This window comes from Xenopus tropicalis, chromosome 7 (genome assembly GCF_000004195.4).
Source record: "Xenopus tropicalis strain Nigerian chromosome 7, UCB_Xtro_10.0, whole genome shotgun sequence".
Classification (NCBI taxonomy): domain Eukaryota; kingdom Metazoa; phylum Chordata; class Amphibia; order Anura; family Pipidae; genus Xenopus; species Xenopus tropicalis.
In genome coordinates this window covers 106,568,197-106,586,872 of record NC_030683.2, presented here as the reverse complement: position 1 = coordinate 106,586,872, position 18,676 = coordinate 106,568,197, and the positions used below count along the sequence as shown (strand labels likewise).

The 18,676-nt window shown below is 42.6% G+C and overlaps 1 protein-coding gene and 2 long non-coding RNA genes across 9 annotated transcripts in view; all 3 read left to right on the top strand.

The window, feature by feature from the left end:
* LOC116412469 overlaps positions 1-11,836 on the top strand; it is a 106,925-nt gene extending 95,089 nt beyond the window's left edge. The window contains exon 7 of the long non-coding RNA XR_004223716.1: positions 11,769-11,836. This is a non-coding gene — a long non-coding RNA (uncharacterized LOC116412469). The remainder of the gene's footprint in view (positions 1-11,768) is intronic.
* Positions 1,945-7,689, top strand: LOC105945930. 2 transcript variants are annotated; one of them, XR_004223717.1, is made up of 3 exons: positions 1,945-3,334; positions 6,312-6,407; positions 7,524-7,689. It is a non-coding gene; the product is annotated as an uncharacterized LOC105945930 (long non-coding RNA). The 2 variants fall into 2 exon arrangements; XR_001169474.3 differs by having other exon boundaries at positions 1,945-3,361.
* Positions 11,837-13,584: 1,748 nt separating the features above from the next.
* The window catches only part of LOC108644520 (ubiquitin carboxyl-terminal hydrolase 40), a 110,401-nt gene continuing 105,309 nt past the window's right edge, over positions 13,585-18,676 (top strand). For all 6 annotated transcript variants that reach the window (XR_004223712.1, XM_031906781.1, XM_031906779.1 and 3 more), the window contains exons 1-2: positions 13,585-13,695; positions 14,450-14,604. The gene's annotated coding sequence lies outside the window, so the exon portion shown is untranslated. The remainder of the gene's footprint in view (positions 13,696-14,449; positions 14,605-18,676) is intronic.

Here is an 18,676-nt window from a genome sequence, read left to right as displayed (position 1 = left end):
AAGGGGTGCACCAGAACAGCCTTTATTTTTTGTTATACACACTTGAAGCACAAAAAACTACAGTTACATGTATATTGTTTTGCATGACCCCTTGAGCTTACAATGAAAGCAAATCTAAGGTTTCCAGCATTGGCCTGTTTTAATGTTTTAATACAGGCTGCTATTTATATTAGGTTATGATCTAGATATTCTAGATCAGTGCTGTCCAACTTCTGCGGTGCCGAGGGCCGGAATTTCTCTAGCATACATGGTGGAGGGCCCCTAATGGAAGCCAGTTTTGGCCACTCCCCTTTTTTGAACCACACCCACTTCAAACCACACCCATTTTATCACAATGGTGGTAGTGCAGCAAAAACCCAAATGCTTGGTCCTCTCTGCGTGGATATCAACAGTTATTCATATATGAAAGAATTATATTATGTCATATTAAGACACACCCTCCTACTCCCCTGTGGATAGCACAGCAACCCCCAGCAACATAATTACACACCTTAGGGACCATTTAATGGCTGTTTCCAACTACTAACAAACTCCCAGAACAAACCCCTGCCAGGTTCACCTCTCACACGCAGCATAGGGCAGGCAGAGTATGGCACACACAGGCAGCACTATGCCTCCCTTATGCTGCCTGTGTGTGCCATACTCTGCTTCCCTTATACTGCCTGTGTGTGTCATACTCAGCCTGCCCTATGCTGCCTGTGTGTGCCATACTCTGCCTGCCCTATGCTGCCTGTGTGTGCCATACTCTGCCTTCCCAATGCTGCCTGTGTGTGCCATACTCTGCCTTCCCTACCTGTGTGTGCCATACTCTGCCTGCCCTACCTGTGTGTGCCATACTCTGCCTTCCCTACCTGTGTGTGCCATACTCTGCCTGCCCAATGCTGCCTGTGTGTGCCATACTCTGCCTGCCCTACCTGTGTGTGCCATACTCTGCCTACCCTATGCTGCCTATGTGCCATACTATGCCTACCCTATGCTGTCTGTGTGCCATATACACAGGCAGCATAGTCCAGGCACTACATACATACTCTGCCTGCCCTACCCTGTCTGTGTGTGCCATACTCTGCCTGTCCTATGCTGCCTGTGGGTGCCATACCCTCCCTGCCCTATGCTGCCTATGTGCCATACTCTGCCTACCCTATGCTGCCTATACATAGGCCAGGCAATGCATACAATGTCTGAGGTGTGACCAGGAGAACAATGTGGATGATTACAGCCTGAAGCTGAGGTGTGAACACTGCAGGGGGTGAACAATGCACAAACTAAAAGGTGTGAAAAACACAGGGGATTACATGTTTAAACAATACAGGGGGATAACAGCCTGAATCTGAGGTGAGAACCATGCAGGGGGCCAGTTAACCTCAGTACTGATACTATTTAAAGCTTACACAAAGGTAAGCCATCAAAGCAGCCAGACAGGTGGGGGGCCACACAGAGAGGGGTTGCGGGCCGCCAGTTGGACAGCACTGCCTTAAAGCAAAAGAAAAGTTAAAATCACTGGGGGGGCTCATGAGCCCATGATTAAGTGAAATATCCAGAAACCTGTTATCTATCAATTCATTTTTTTAATGAGTTCTCTATAATAAATGAGTTTCTCTATAATAGAAAAACAGTAACTAAACTGCATGAAGCCATATTGGTGGCATTCAAGTTAATAGAAATATCCAAAACACTCGGAAATAAGGGAAGGCCATCTCCCTTAGAGCCCATTATAAGACAATAATCCTAATTTTTTTTTAATTATTTCCTTTTTCTCTATAATTATAAAACATGATGTTATGCTTGACCACAACTAAACTGTGTGAATCCATATTGGCAACATTTCATGTGTAAATGATTTTTAGCAGACTTGATGAAGGAACGGTATCTTTAACACTTACTGCCCCATGTTAGTTTTAATTTTAGCTATAGACAAGCAAGGTAGCATTATTTACTTTGCAGCTGACATTTTTTCATTTTTTTTTTACATGTTCAGAAACACTATGTGCCATTATCCTCTGAGATAAACAGAGAATGTTGACAAATAGAGAGATGTATTTGTGGGTTTAGGTGTGTGTTCCTCTCTATGCTATCATTAAAAGCTTAGCTGGAGATTCTATGGCTTCCATAAATTGTTCCATGGTCTACTTTCCTGCAAACAATGTGCTGCTTATTTTATTGAAATGAGCGCTTTTCATTTATACAGGGCACAAACCAATACCACCCCCAGGCTTGGATTTGGATTCTAGTGGGGGGCTGTTTGGGTTTCTGTGTACCTGAATCCCAGTCCAGGCCTGCACACCCCCAAACAGAATAGGCTGGTTAACTAGGAATCAGTCCATATTATGTGTCATTGAATAATATATAAAGTGGGGCACAAAAACAATAACAGTAGGTAGGCCAGCCGGGGGTCCCCATACAGGGGCAGATAAACTGCCAAACTAGTGTGAAGGACCCAAATCAGCAGCTGAATCTGCCCATGTATGGCTACCACCTTAAATTCATCATGTACAGGTATGACAAATAAATATATAAAGGAAACCTCAGGGCCACTACAATACAAGGAAAAATACACTGAGCCAGAAAGAAGATACATGACTCCCATCGGTCCTGCCCCAGCAGAGCTTACAATCTAGAGACCTGTGTGATATTTCAGAGCTACAGAGATGTTGACAAGCAGCACCAATAAGTCCCTGGAAATCAACCCTATATTTTACTAAGGCTGAGAAGAGGCAATTTGTGTCCACGTAAACTACAACTCCCAGCATGCCCTGACAGATACTGCTCTCTGGTGGTGCAGGCAGGGTTAGTCAGGAAAGCTGCAGCACATTAAGATATTAGGCACTAATAATAGCGTAAAAGTGATAGTGGCTAAGCACAGACAGAGCTCCTTTCCAGATCAGCCTAACAACCAGTTCAAAGGCTCCAGGAAACACCAAGTCATCACTGGCTATTGCCCAGCGCCTGGCGAACATCAGCATGCCCGGCATCCTGCTCGTTTGTGTGTGGGTCTCTCCTGTCAACTAGTCGCTGCGGCTGCATCGGAATCGCAACACATCGCGTTCCCTCTCTGTCACTGAGACAGCGCTATGTTCCATCAAGGGGGCTGCGACTTGTGATTTTGCATAGAGCGCAGTTCCTGCTGGCAGCCGTGACATCATCGCCCATGTGACTTCTCTGTGAGCCGGAAGTGAGGCGCTTGTGGAACGCTGCGTTCCAACAGTTTACAGTGTTACAGAGAAGCGGAAATACTAACTCTGTGGCCCTTATACCCACCGCTGTGGTAGTTATAATGGCCTGGGCCCAGTTTGCTGCTGGGGAAGCACATCACATAAGGCATAACCTATAGTATAAGGTACCATGGTTTTGGTATGATTAATGGGTAAGGCTGAGAGCTGGTGGATTCTGTATTTGTTTTATTGTGTCCAAATGTTACCAAGCAATTATATCTTGCTGAGTAACTTCAGCCATTGAGCCTTGCATTCTAGCTGAGGGAACACTGAAATATCACAGTGCAGATGGTCTGTAACTAGGACATTTCCAGGTGCAAGCATTTTGCAGAGCCATAGGCGGAGGGGGAGGCTAAAGATGGGCCATAGAGAGACTGACCTACAGCTAATGTAAAACTTGGATTCACTACTGGCATAAGAATTAACCCCCGCAACTACTTCTCATGGTTTCCACTGACTTTCAGGGTTACTATGCAAAAGTATGGATGGGAAAGCTTTGTCACCCTAAAATGCTTATTATGATGGAAAAGTATTCATACATGCACTTCTATGGGGGGTTCTCCTTCCATTTGTGATTGTGATCAGATAGCTTACATGTGTTTTAGTTAGTACCCCCTGCCTTTTTTGCTATGAAACTAACACCCCAGGCACATTATATACAGTGAGACGCAGTCTATATTAACTGTTAATTTAGCACTGGAGCAAGGTTGATACAGATATTATAGATGGAAATGATTTAATTTCAGCTAGTGATTCAGCCTTTAGAACATATACAGTATAGTACCTCTGGGTATTGGATGATACAGTATAATACCTGTGGGAGTGGGATAAAATCTGCTTTGCCCCCCCCCCCCCTAGCCTTATTTAAAATTTGTATCTGTGCAGAGCTGTCACCCCCCCCCCCATTTTTGAGAGTTACCGGGTTTTGGTGGCTTTCCCCCAGTCTTCCGTCCCCCAGCAGCATTTTCCCGATTTCTCTTAATTCTCCCAAAGTCCTGTGGCAAATTCCAGGCACATGTAAGCAGTCGGTGACGTCATTTGATGGATTTGCACTTGCGCAGGTATAATCTTTTGGCTTCAGCTGGGATTTTGCGCAGTAGTGTGACATCACGTCAGGAAGTGTGCGTGACATACGTGACATCACTTAACCCTTTCACTGCCAGCCATTTTGGACAAAGCAGAACTTCTACTGCTAGACAGTTTTTGAACATTTTGCACTGTTTCACTTTAGGGGCCTTTCCTCGGGGGGACTTTTAGTTTACCCAGAAAAACAATATATCGTTTTTTTCAGGACAACCTTAGCTTTTAAAAGTAGAATTTTTGTGTAATTCCAATTCTGTAACAAGATATAGGCTTCTAAATATCTAAAAAATGAAAAAAAAAATATTTTCCATAATATAAACACAAATACCAGAAACAAAAATTATTTTGTGCACGAAAATACACCTGATATGGGGGCACATATGAGAATCGCTTAGCCAGAAATAACGTAGGTACTGCGGTGTTGGCAGGAAACTGCTTGTTTTTTTTTTAAAACAACGTAGTACCTACGTTGATGGCAGGGAAAGGGTACCAAGAAAAGATTTTGGCTAGCACATGCCCTAACGCTGTTGGGTAGACAGCTCTGGTATTGGGACAACAATACAATTGACGACCTGTCAACCCGGGAAGAACGGGCAATCTATACGCGCACAGCGTGCTTCAATATCATATGGTCATTTTAAAGGAGAACTATACCCTAGCTAGCTAATAATGCAGAGGAGCGCAGCCCCCTACCTGCCCAACGCTTCCGGTCTGTCCGCCAATACAAACCTATTTGCGCATGCGCAGTTGGAGGTAGCAGGAAATCCGCTTCAACTGCGCAAGCAGGTGCAGGTTAGGTGTCAGCGGTGAGACCAGACGTGTCTTCAGTCTGTAAGAAGATGTTGGGCAAGTAGGGGGCTGCGCTCCTCTGCATTATTAGCTAGCGGTTAGTGATAGGGACAGTCATTAAACTTAAAAACAAGCAATAAGGGAAAGGTGAGGGAGGTCTAGGCAGTGATAGCTATGGGTGCTTTTTGCACCCGGGGGTATAGTTCTCCTTTAACATAACCATATGATATTGAAGCACGCTTTGCGCGTATAGATTGCCTGTTCTCCCCGGGTTGACAGGTCGTCTATTGTATTGTTGTCCCAATACCAGAGCTGTCTACCCAACAGCATTAGGGCATGTGCTAGCCAAAATCTTTTTTGGCCTCTCGTGATCAGCCATATTATATAAGCAGCCAAACTGAACCAGTACCTTGGTATTCAGACCAGGTGTGGTCAGCATGAAAACTATTCAACAACAGATTCTAAACAAAGAAGCCCTCGGGTAAAGGGTATAAATACCTCCTTAGACCGCAGTACTGTTTTCAGACAGCAGGTGGCACCTGGAAACTAATGCAGATAAGAACTGTGGCACTTGTCTCACACAACCTTTCCCCAGCCCTGTTTTACTGCCCTGTTTATCTGCAGCACTACAGAAAAGGGCAGTGGTGTTCCACAGTGATATTTTTATCTTTTCATATTCCATCTTCCATATTAATAACACTGGTTTCAAGCATCATTTTTAGGCCAGACTGGTAACGTGTCCCACTGCCTTAGTCTCAGATCAGTTCTGCTGGCAGTTCCAGGCTTGGCACACTTCATGTATGCTCTGGTTACTACTTTTGTCCCTACAACTGCCCCTCAGTCTTTCTTCAGTGTCTTCCCTCCCTCTTGGTGACATCAGTGGTGAGGCCTCACTTCCAGCAGGTTTTGGGGAGACGTACAACTGTAACTGCCATATAGGCATAAGAGACCTGCAACTACATACTTTTATATACTGTACTCTTATTCTTTTAAAGAGCGTGCTAAGGGCAGACTCGGTGATCAAGGACACTTTTCATTTGGTCTGAGGCACACTACCACTATAATGTGCAGATATATATGTGGTGTACCCACTATTTCAGTGTTAGTGGGTAGGAAGTTTCTTATAGGGTGTAAAGTAATGTATAAGAAGGAAAGTACTACACGGCCGTAAGCGCTGAAGGTAAACCAAGCCGGAACTTAAAGTCTGATACTGTCATTTTTGTAATGCAGGTGCAACATTTACCTGAGAACATTTATCCGCTCTCCGTTCCAGACTCAGGAAGGGACAGGCACCTGTAGGTTAAAGCAGTGGAAGAGACGTGTACGGTAACTCAGCTTGTTCTGTCAAATTGAATGCAAAAATCTGAATGGTGACGATTTTCTTCAACAACTGCAGCAAAAGAGGGCTGGCTGCAGTTGTGTTTGCTTTCAAGCCAGGGTACTGCCTAATATATTGAACAGGACCACTCATAAATTACTGGCTCCCATCCATTGAGTGAGTGTAGCCAAATGACACTTCACCTTAAAGGGGTTATTAACTTTTGAGTTTGATGTAGAGAGTTATTTTAAGAATTTGCAATTGGTCTTCATTTTTTATTTGTTTTTTTTTTTTTTTTTTAAATCCACTATTAAAGGAGACATATAGGCTAAGTGACCCCCCCCCCCCCCCCAATATTGTAGGCAATAATGATTAATATATGGTGCTGGTTTCACTCTGGGCTAAACATGCTCATTACTCCTTCTCTGCTTTGTGACCCTAGGGTGCAGTCTTCTCTGATTTATGATGATGTGGAGACCTTGGCAGGACTAAGCAAGGGATTTCGGATGTTGACTGTAGATCCCTGCAGGGGGGGTTGGGTTTAGGTTATTATCTACATCTTTTGAGCCTAAGTAATATAATCACAGGCGCACTCTGCTGCTACAAAACAACTAAAACTTTTATTCAGTATATATGTATCACTTTTCATGCCACTTAAATCTTATCGGGAGAACCAGGCTGACTTGCTGGCCTTATTCAGCACATACTTCTCAGCTATAATGAAGGATGCTGAGGTCAGCATGTCCAGTTAAAGGGGATGACCAAGATGTAACTGAGGAATGGTACATCCCAGAGACAACACACATGTCTGCTCACAGGAGGGCACATTGAAAAGTGTCAAAATAATAGAACACCCTATATTAGCAGTGCTTTAGCATTTGATCATTGTATTCCTTTATTCATGCTGTTACAGCGCTTCAATGAGCCAATCAAACAAAGTGCTAACGATACCTGTACCCCCTACTATAAATATAAGGATGGAAGGAGGCAACTTAAAGAGTTCTGTGAACTGTATGAAATCAGTTCACACTTTTATATGGGACTCCTATATAACTAAATAATCTAATATTTTATAGCAAGAATATATCATTCCATATGCTCATTTGTTCTTTTTCTCTCATAAGGAAACATTTGCTCTCTGGTCTGCTGTAAATCCAGCTTTTCAGCCGGAAGATTTAAAGTAGAACCGAACCCATGCTTTAACAATAAGGCACAATCTCCATGCTTTGTCTCCAATCACACCAAGCATGTGCAAGGGATGCAAGGAACAGACTCCAGGCTTTTTGTCTGCTGAGGTCAGTAACCCCCAAAACCAGATGAAATAATTGTTAACTTAGGGCTCTGGCACACGGGGAGATTAGTCAATTGCCTCTTTAAAGCTAATGCTCTATTGAGTGTTTTGTTTTCTTGCTTCAGATTTCAAAAGATACTTCCATACTTAGTAAATCTTCTCTCCTCTTGCCGCAATTTACATTTTCGGTCACTTACCTTATTGGGTAAATCTTCTGTCCTCTTGCCGCAATTTACATTTTCGGTCATTTACCTTATTGGGTAAATCTTCTCTCCTCTTGCCGCAATTTACATTTTCGGTCACTTACCTTTGTGTGTAAATTTTCTGTCCTCTTGCCGCAATTTACATTTTCGGTCACTTACCTTATTGGGTAAATCTTCTCTCCTCTTGCCGCAATTTACATTTTCGGTCACTTACCTTTGTGTGTAAATCTTCTGTCCTCTTGCCGCAATTTACATTTTCGGTCACTTACCTTATTGGGTAAATCTTCTGTCCTCTTGCCGCAATTTACATTTTCGGTCATTTTCCTTATTGGGTAAATCTTCTGTCCTCTTGCCGCAATTTACATTTTCTTCACTTACCTTAGTGGGTAAATCTTCTGTCCTCTTGCCGCAATTTACATTTTCGGTCACTTACCTTATTGGGTAAATCTTCTGTCCTCTTGCCGCAATTTACATTTTCTTCACTTACCTTATTGGGTAAATCTTCTCTCCTCTTGCCGCAATTTACATTTTCTTCACTTACCTTAGTGGGTAAATCTTCTGTCCTCTTGCCGCAATTTACATTTTCGGTCACTTACCTTAGTGGGTAAATCTTCTGTCCTCTTGCCGAAATTTACATTTTCTTCACTTATCTTATTGGGTAAATCTTCTGTCCTCTTGCCGCAATTTACATTTTCTTCACTTACCTTAGTTGGTAAATCTTCTGTCCTCTTGCCGAAATTTACATTTTCTTCACTTATCTTATTGGGTAAATCTTCTGTCCTCTTGCCGCAATTTACATTTTCGGTCACTTACCTTAGTGGGTAAATCTTCTGTCCTCTTGCCGCAATTTACATTTTTTTACTTACCTTATTGGGTAAATCTTCTGTCCTCTTGCCGCAATTTACATTTTCGGTCACTTACCTTTGTGTGTAAATCTTCTGTCCTCTTGCCGCAATTTACATTTTCGGTCACTTACCTTATTGGGTAAATCTTCTCTCCTCTTGCCGCAATTTACATTTTCGGTCACTTACCTTTGTGTGTAAATCTTCTGTCCTCTTGCCGCAATTTACATTTTCGGTCACTTACCTTATTGGGTAAATCTTCTGTCCTCTTGCCGCAATTTACATTTTCGGTCATTTACCTTATTGGGTAAATCTTCTGTCCTCTTGCCGCAATTTACATTTTCTTCACTTACCTTAGTGGGTAAATCTTCTGTCCTCTTGCCGCAATTTACATTTTCGGTCACTTACCTTATTGGGTAAATCTTCTGTCCTCTTGCCGCAATTTACATTTTCTTCACTTACCTTATTGGGTAAATCTTCTGTCCTCTTGCCGCAATTTACATTTTCTTCACTTACCTTAGTGGGTAAATCTTCTGTCCTCTTGCCGAAATTTACATTTTCTTCACTTATCTTATTGGGTAAATCTTCTGTCCTCTTGCCGCAATTTACATTTTCGGTCACTTACCTTAGTGGGTAAATCTTCTGTCCTCTTGCCGCAATTTACATTTTCGGTCACTTACCTTAGTGGGTAAATCTTCTGTCCTCTTGCCGCAATTTACATTTTCGGTCATTTACCTTATTGGGTAAATCTTCTGTCCTCTTGCCGCAATTTACATTTTCTTCACTTATCTTATTGGGTAAATCTTCTGTCCTCTTGCCGCAATTTACATTTTCGGTCATTTACCTTATTGGGTAAATCTTCTGTCCTCTTGCCGCAATTTACATTTTCGGTCACTTACCTTAGTGGGTAAATCTTCTGTCCTCTTGCCGCAATTTACATTTTTTTACTTACCTTATTGGGTAAATCTTCTGTCCTCTTGCCGCAATTTACATTTTCGGTCACTTACCTTAGTGGGTAAATCTTCTGTCCTCTTGCCGCAATTTACATTTTCGGTCACTTACCTTATTGGGTAAATCTTCTGTCCTCTTGCCGCAATTTACATTTTCTTTCCTTACCTTAGTGGGTAAATCTTCTGTCCTCTTGCCGCAATTTACATTTTCTTCACTTACCTAAGTGGGTAAATCTTCTGTCCTGTTTACACTTTTTCTGGTGGGATGGCATATCGTGGAGATTATCGCGGGCAAGTAATCTCCCGTTTTACACTTCCCTAAGATCAAAATGATCTTCGCATTCTGCCTGGCTTAATAGCAATTTGTATTTGTAGATTGTAAGCTCTTTTGGACAGGGCTCTCTTCACCTCTTGTATCGTTTATTGGTTGCTTTATATGTTACTCTGTATGTCCAATGTATGAAACCCACTTATTGTACAGCACTGCGGAATATGTTGGCGCTTTATAAATAAATGTTAATAATAATAATAATAATAATAATAATATATCTATTAGGACAATATACTTATGATGATTACCAAACCCCTTACAAATTGCTTCAGCTAAACTTTGCCTTCTTACTTAAAATATATTGGAGTCAAGATACCGTCTAATATAACTTAACCTTTATAAAATAAACTATCTTCCATTATGGAAATCAATTCTATCCAATTGCACTTAATGCTATGCCCTGCGTACCCTATTTCTCTAGGCTTAACAGTCTATTCTCAGTGTTGGAAAACACTTTCCAAATCTGGGGCGTATACAGGAGAGCATTTCAAGGGTGGGGGTTAAAGGGCCTTAAAACTCTAAAGCATATGTATGGACACTCTGGCCCTTTTACATGGGAAAGGTTTCATCAAACCTACTCACCTCACCCTCCGGAACAGTATAGATTCATTCAGGTCCCATTTTCTTAATTCAAAGCATTAAGGACAGTATACCCCTCTGTCTTCCTATTTAGAATCAATGTGTATACCTCAACCTTACGCTAAATGGTGCGTATATGCTGCTTATATCGAACTCTTATAGAAAGTTCATTTACTTCAACCCTTTCATATTAGGAGGCATGGGGAAAAAGACTTGATATTCACATGAGCAGAAATGGCAAACAAATTGTGATTTAGTAGCCCATAGCTCCATCAACACTTTATTATTGGAGTCTGGCTACAAATCCCTACTAAGATGGTATTTGGTCCTATCCAGAGTACATAAGATAAACAGTGCATATAGCCCATTATGCTTCAGAGGATGTTGGAGAGGAGGGTACAGCTTACCCACACATGGTGGCAATGTCCTAGGGTTAGAAGATTTTGGGTCAGAGTCTGAGATTATATATTCAGTTGCTGGCTTTAACATCCACAAGTTGCCGCAAAATGCATTACTAGGACTTCCCATCCCAAACTTAAGCAAACCTACCAAGATTCTAATTACTCGAAACTCACCATTATGAAATCCGCAGCTCAAAAATGAAATAAACTGGATCCTGCTGGTATATGAAAAATCATAGACAAAAGCAATTTAAAAAAATAAGGACCCCCTGGATATTTGTTAAATCGCTGGCAGACATACAAATAGTCACCAGGGATATCCACCAAGGTACCTTTAGGAACTGCAACCGCCTTACGCTCAGACTGGAAGTAATTAACTTTATCTGGTACAAGAGTGAAGAATAGACGGACCAGGGGGGAGAAAAGAAGTCAAGTTAAAAATAGTCCTGTTTTATTTTTTCTTTTCTCATTCAGTTTTTATACTTCGTTGATAATTTTTTTTTTTTCTATCACTTTTAAGCAAACAAAGGCATACTTTTTGCAATTATAGAATATAATCAGTAGAGGTCTGGGAACACTAAAATGCTTGTCCCCAGACACTATAATATAGAGCTTACTCATTGCAAGGATGAACCTTTACTTTCTTAATATTGCCTTGTGTACTTTTGAATACAGAACATTGTCAATAAAAGTAAAATAAAAAAAAATAATAAAAGTAAACAGTATCACAGTATTCTTTGACTGTATTTTTTTCTCTTTTGTATTGTAACAGAAGCCCTTTTTGCTTTGGGTCCTAAAGAACTTGGATCACTGGAGGAGAAAGACACGCCAGAGTCTCAGTTAATTGTTTTTCAACACAAGGTGTTAAACACAGTTTTGTAGGATGGATGTAGATACAGGGCCTGGGATTAACAGCAGTGTGTGACACAGGTACAAGAGGCAGCTCTGTACAAGGGAACAACTGCAACTGGCTAAATCAGGGAAAGTAAAGTTAAATGAATGCAGTGGTAAAGTATTAAGACAGGCACAGATTGGCAATCAGTGGATTCTGACAAATGTCAGAGGGGCTACTGTAAGATGTTGTAGACAGTCACTATCAACTGGCCCTGTAAGGGGCTTTTTGGGCCTCTCTACATGAAATGGCAGGGCCATTTATGAATGCCAAGAGTACAACTCAGGTTGTATATTATGAATAGTACCCCAAGGTAATGGGGAACACTTTTCGGCCAAAACTGAACTGTTGGGCTAGCCAAGCTATTTTGAAAATAAAAGCTTCTTTCCTGCATCCCAGAAGCAATTAGGGGAAACTGAAGTGTTAACATACATTTACAGTGCCTTTCAGTATTTATCCTACATTTTGTTGCATTACAAGCTGGAATTAATTTGTGTGGCATACTCTGCCTGCCCTATGCTGCCTGTGTAACCCATTCTCTGCCTGCCCTATGCTGCCTGTGTATCCCATTCTCTGCCTGCCCTATGCTGCTTGTGTGCCCCATACTCTGCCTATGTGTATCATACTCTGCCTGCCCTATGCTGCATGTGTGTGCCATAATCTGTCTGCCCTATGCTGCCTGTGTGTGCCATACTCTGCCTGCCATATGCTGCCTGTATGTGCCATACACTTCCTGCCCTATGCTGCCTGTGTGTGCCATACTCTGCCTGCCCTATGCTGCCTGTGTGTGCCATACCCTGCCTGCCCTATGCTGCCTATGTGTGTCATACTCTGCCTGTCCTATGCTGCCTGTTTGTGCCATTTTCTGCCTGCCCTATGCTGCCTGTGTGTGCCATAATCTGCCTGCCCTATGCTGCCCGTGTGTCCCATATTCTGCCTGCCCTACACTGCCTGTGTGTGTGTGCCATATGCTGCCTGTGTGTGCCATACTCTCTCTGCTCTATGCTGCCTGTGTGTCCCGTACTCTGCCTGCTCTATGCTGCCTGTGTGTGCCATATTCTTTCTACCCTATGCTGCCTGTGTGTGCCATATTCTTTCTACCCTATGCTGCCTGTGTGTCCCATACTCTGCCTGCTCTATGCTGCCTTTATGTTCCATGCTCTGCCTGCCCTGTGCTGCCTGTGGAAGGTGAACCTATTTCCAAATGTTAGCATTTGGAAATCGTTATTAGGAGGTCTCTAAGGTGTGCTGGGGGTTGCTTTGCTGTCCACAGAGAGGATAAGGCATATGGATTTAAGGGTGTGGCTTAATAGGATGTAATAACTTCTTTTACATATGATTGAATGGTGATATCCCTGCAGTGAGCACCAACCATTGGGGTTTTGCTGCACAACTACCATTAATGTGGGTTTGGTCTTAAAAGCTCTTGTGATAACATGGATGTGCTTTCAAGTGGGTGCAGTTTAAAACAAGGGCTTCCCTTATCAGCCCTCCACCACATAGGCCAAAAAAATTCCAGCCCTTGGTACCACAGAAGTTGGGCAGCACTGATCTAGATAACAGAGTACCATACTTTTTTGTCTTACGATTGCTGAATGACACAACTTTCTTAGCAGATTTCCCATCGTGGTGATGAATTTCCTTATTTCCTCTCATTGTATTTTCCTTTTTCATATTTTTTTTCTATTTCCAGGTGCGAATTATTCCCCTGCAGTTACAGCGTCTCTTCGCTCAACTTCTGCTGCTGGATCAGCAGGCCTTGTCAACCACAGATCTCACAGAGAGCTTTGGGTGGAACAGTAGTGAGGTCTGTACCTTTTATTGATAAGAAATAAGAATTCCTATCTTGTGCCATATTGCAGTGGCTAGGGCAGGACATGCTGGCAGTTTTAGTTCCGTCATAGTCCTGGCATCCAAGGCTTTTTAGTTATGTCTCCTTCAAACTTTTGCCCAGTATCCCTTAAATAAACTATTAAAGGAGAACTAAACCCCAACTGAAGTATGTGCAGTTGAGGCTACTCCCGGGCCTAGCTCAACTGCACATGCTACAGCAGGCTCCATGACGGTGAATTCCAAGAAGAGGAACCAAACTTGTATAAGGTTGCACCTGTGAACTCCGCTGCACATCTCTGCATTTATGTGGCAGATTTACAAGAAGGAACACATTTCAAAGGAATAAACTGTGCAGAGGAGTAGCAGAAAGAGAGGCCAGTTGAGGGGGGGCTGGGGTTTAGATGGGGGTTCAGTTCTCTTTTAACAGTGAAAACATTACTAATGCTGGCCACATAAACACTGGCATTTTCTGCAGTTTAATTATTTCTGACTAAACCGCATAATTGCCCCTACATGTGTGACTTTTTAAAGATATCAACATTTTGTCTGAACAAAAATGTTTGTGATTGCAACAAGCTTGTATGCCAAAATGGAAAAAAAAACAGGCCAACCCTTGCTCTTTCTTACTATCCCTACTTCCTCCTCTCCCATTTCACATTCATTCCCTTTGTACCATTCTCTTGTCCCTGTATGAGTAAGTGCTAACGTTTACATACTAATCCCTGCAGGAGACAAGCCAGCATGATGTGCAGGAGTTAAACCGCATTTTGTTCAGTGCTCATTGGAGGGCACATCTGGCCATGACCTCATCAAGCGATTGTACCATGGCACCATTGTTAACTGCATCCAGTGCAAGGAGTGTGGCTACATCAGTGAAAGGCAGGTAAGAGGTAGCGTAGGGCAGACAGAAGTGGGAAACATTAGTGTGTTTGTATTTTTTAAGTATTTAGTCAATGTTGCCTCTATTGCAAAGTTCTGCATTTCTGTGCTTCACCTTTAAGTTAACTTTAAGTATGTTATAAAAATGTCCTATTGCTAGAACTTTGCAGTTATTTATATCTTATACTTTGGGAATTATTTGCCTTTCTCTTTGACATCTTTCCAGCATTCAAATGGGGGTCACTGACCCAATGGTATCATCAAATACACAATACATGCGCAGATTTTATCATCATCTGAGCAAAATTTTCTTACCTGTCCTTGATTTTTTTCCCAGTTTGTGTCTGTAAATTTATAATGCTAATAATTTGTACTTTCTGTATAGTCAGAACATATGTATGTATGTATATCTTTATTTATAAAGCGCTACTTATGTACACAGCGCTGTACAGTAGAATACATTAATGCAAACAGGGGGTTATTAAGATAATAGATAAATACAAAGTATTACAATAAAGACAAATAAATAAAAGATACAGTTGCAATAAGAGTCAAAAACACAAGAGGATGGAGGTCCCTGCCCCATAGAGCTTACAATCATGGGCGTCCACAGAAGGGGGCAAGAGGGGGCACTTGCCCCCCGCTGGAAAAGTAGCAAAAAAAAAACAAAACAAAAAAAACCTTACTCCGTTTCTGCACTGTCCCCCTCAAGCCCGTTTTGCTGTGCTCTGATTGGATCTTTCTTCTTGTGGATTCTCCAATCAGAGCACAGCTTCCTTGACAGACAGTAAAATTGACCAATCAGAGCACAGATGCACACAGGGATCGGGAGATTTTGCAAACTGGAAACAGAAATGAAGACTGAAAAGAAGAATCTGCAGCTGTAACTTTACCTAAGAACCAACTCTCAACTTTTGCTGCAACAGGTACTAAACCCAGGTACTATACCCAGGCACTATACACAGGTACTATACCCAGGCACTATACCCAGGTACTATACCCAGGTACTATACCCAGGCACTATACACAGGTACTATACCCAGGTACTATACCCAGGTACTATACCCAGGCACTATACCCAGGCACTATACCCAGGTACTATACCCAGGTACTATACCCAGGCACTATACCCAGGCACTATACCCAGGCACTATACCCAGGTACTATACCCAGGTACTATACCCAGGTACTATACCCAGGCACTATACCCAGGCACTATACCCAGGCACTATACCCAGGCACTATACCCAGGTACTATACCCAGGCACTATACCCAGGCACTATACCCAGGTACTATACCCAGGTACTATACCCAGGTACTATACCCAGGCACTACTATACCCAGGTACTATACCCAGGCACGAGGGATCTGCAAACATTTGTGTTTGTGATCAGTTAGCTAAAGGGGTAGTTCGCATTCGAATTCACTTTTATTTTTAATGTTTTTCAGTTATTTAGCTTTTTGTTCAGCAGCTCTCCATTTGGTATTTCAGCAGCTATCTGGTTGCTAGGGTCTTATTTACCCTGGCAACCAGGTAGTGGTTTAAACAAGAGATGGGCATATGCAAAAGGGCTCCAAATGCACCGGACACAGCGGCTTGCTTAAAACTCGATTTTTATTACTCCATTTAAAAACAATACGCCTGACGCGTTTCGTGTAAATATACACTTAATCATAAACAAGAGATGGGAATATGAATAGTTAAGGGGCCTACTTGGAAAAATAAGTAATACAAAATTATAATAATAATAAAATTGTAGCCTCACAGAGCAATATTTTTTGGCCCCCATTTGAACTCTGTATAGAGGCAGAAGAGAAAGGCAAATTATTCAAAAAAATCAATTAGGAAGACCAATTGCAAAGTTGCTAGGAATAGGCCATTTTATAACATACTAAGGTTAACTTAAAAGTGAACCACCCCTTTAGATGTGTTTATGTTAGTTTTATAGCAAGAAAGGCAGTAGGTACTGACTCCCCATTATATACAGTGAAACACAGTGGGTACGGATGGCAGATATTCAGGCCCTGGCACTATAACACTGGCACTGATACACAACATTGGCCCCACTGTAACTTACTATAAATGAACAAAACAATGACAAAAAAAAAAAAAAAATAGTAAGTGCAAAGAACAACAACAAATATACAAACACACAATGAGCTTTTTCAGAGGGAAAGAGTTAACTTACCCTCCATGTGTTAGGGTAGGGGATAGATTATAAATTATTATAGATGTCAGGTCAGGCAAAAAACAATTTAATGTCAGCTAGTGATTCTTTAGAACTGTATAGTGCCTGTGTATAGTACCTGCGTATAGTGCCTGTGTATAGTACCTGGGTATAGTGCCTGGGTATAGTACCTGTGTATAGTGCCTGTGTATAGTACCCGTGTATAGTGCCTGGGTATAGTACCTGGGTATAGTGCCTGTGTATAGTACCTGGGTATAGTGCCTGTGTATAGTACCTGGGTATAGTGCCTGGGTATAGTGCCTGGGTATAGTACCTGGGTATAGTACCTGGGTATAGTGCCTGTGTATAGTACCTGGGTATAGTGCCTGTGTATAGTACCTGTGTATAGTGCCTGTGTATAGTGCCTGGGTATAGTACCTGGGTATAGTACCTGGGTATAGTGCCTGTGTATAGTGCCTGGGTATAGTACCTGGGTATAGTGCCTGTGTATAGTGCCTGTGTATAGTGCCTGGGTATAGTGCCTGGGTATAGTGCCTGGGTATAGTGCCTGGGTATAGTGCCTGGGTATAGTGCCTGGGTATAGTACCTGGGTATAGTGCCTGGGTATAGTACCTGGGTATAGTGCCTGGGTATAGTACCTGGGTATAGTGCCTGTGTGTAGTGCCTGTGTGTAGTGCCTGGGTATAGTGCCTGGGTATAGTGCCTGGGTATAGTGCCTGGGTATAGTGCCTGGGTATAGTGCCTGGGTATAGTACCTGGGTATAGTACCTGGGTATAGTACCTGGGTATAGTGCCTGTGTATAGTGCCTGTGTATAGTGCCTGGGTATAGTACCTGGGTATAGTACCTGGGTATAGTACCTGGGTATAGTACCTGTGTATAGTGCCTGGGTATAGTGCCTGGGTATAGTACCTGGGTATAGTACCTGTGTATAGTGCCTGGGTATAGTGCCTGGGTATAGTGCCTGGGTATAGTGCCTGGGTATAGTGCCTGGGTATAGTACCTGGGTATAGTACCTGGGTATAGTACCTGGGTATAGTGCCTGGGTATAGTACCTGGGTATAGTACCTGGGTATAGTGCCTGGGTATAGTGCCTGGGTATAGTGCCTGGGTATAGTACCTGGGTATAGTGCCTGGGTATAGTACCTGGGTATAGTGCCTGGGTATAGTACCTGTGTATAGTGCCTGGGTATAGTACCTGGGTATAGTACCTGGGTATAGTACCTGTGTATAGTGCCTGGGTATAGTGCCTGTGTATAGTGCCTGGGTATAGTACCTGGGTATAGTACCTGGGTATAGTACCTGGGTATAGTACCTGGGTATAGTGCCTGGGTATAGTACCTGGGTATAGTACCTGTGTATACTGCCTGGGTATAGTGCCTGGGTATAGTGCCTGGGTATAGTACCTGGGTATAGTGCCTGGGTATAGTGCCTGGGTATAGTACCTGGGTATAGTGCCTGGGTATAGTGCCTGGGTATAGTGCCTGGGTATAGTGCCTGGGTATAGTGCCTGGGTATAGTACCTGTGTATAGTGCCTGGGTATAGTACCTGGGTATAGTACCTGGGTATAGTACCTGGGTATAGTACCTGTGTATAGTGCCTGGGTATAGTGCCTGTGTATAGTGCCTGTGTATAGTGCCTGGGTATAGTACCTGGGTATAGTACCTGGGTATAGTGCCTGGGTATAGTACCTGTGTATAGTGCCTGGGTATAGTACCTAGGTATAGTGCCTGTGTATAGTGCCTGGGTATAGTGCCTGGGTATAGTGCCTGGGTATAGTACCTGGGTATAGTACCTGGGTATAGTACCTGGGTATTAGTACCTGGGTATAGTGCCTGGGTATAGTACCTGGGTATAGTACCCTGGTATAAGTAACCTGGGCTATA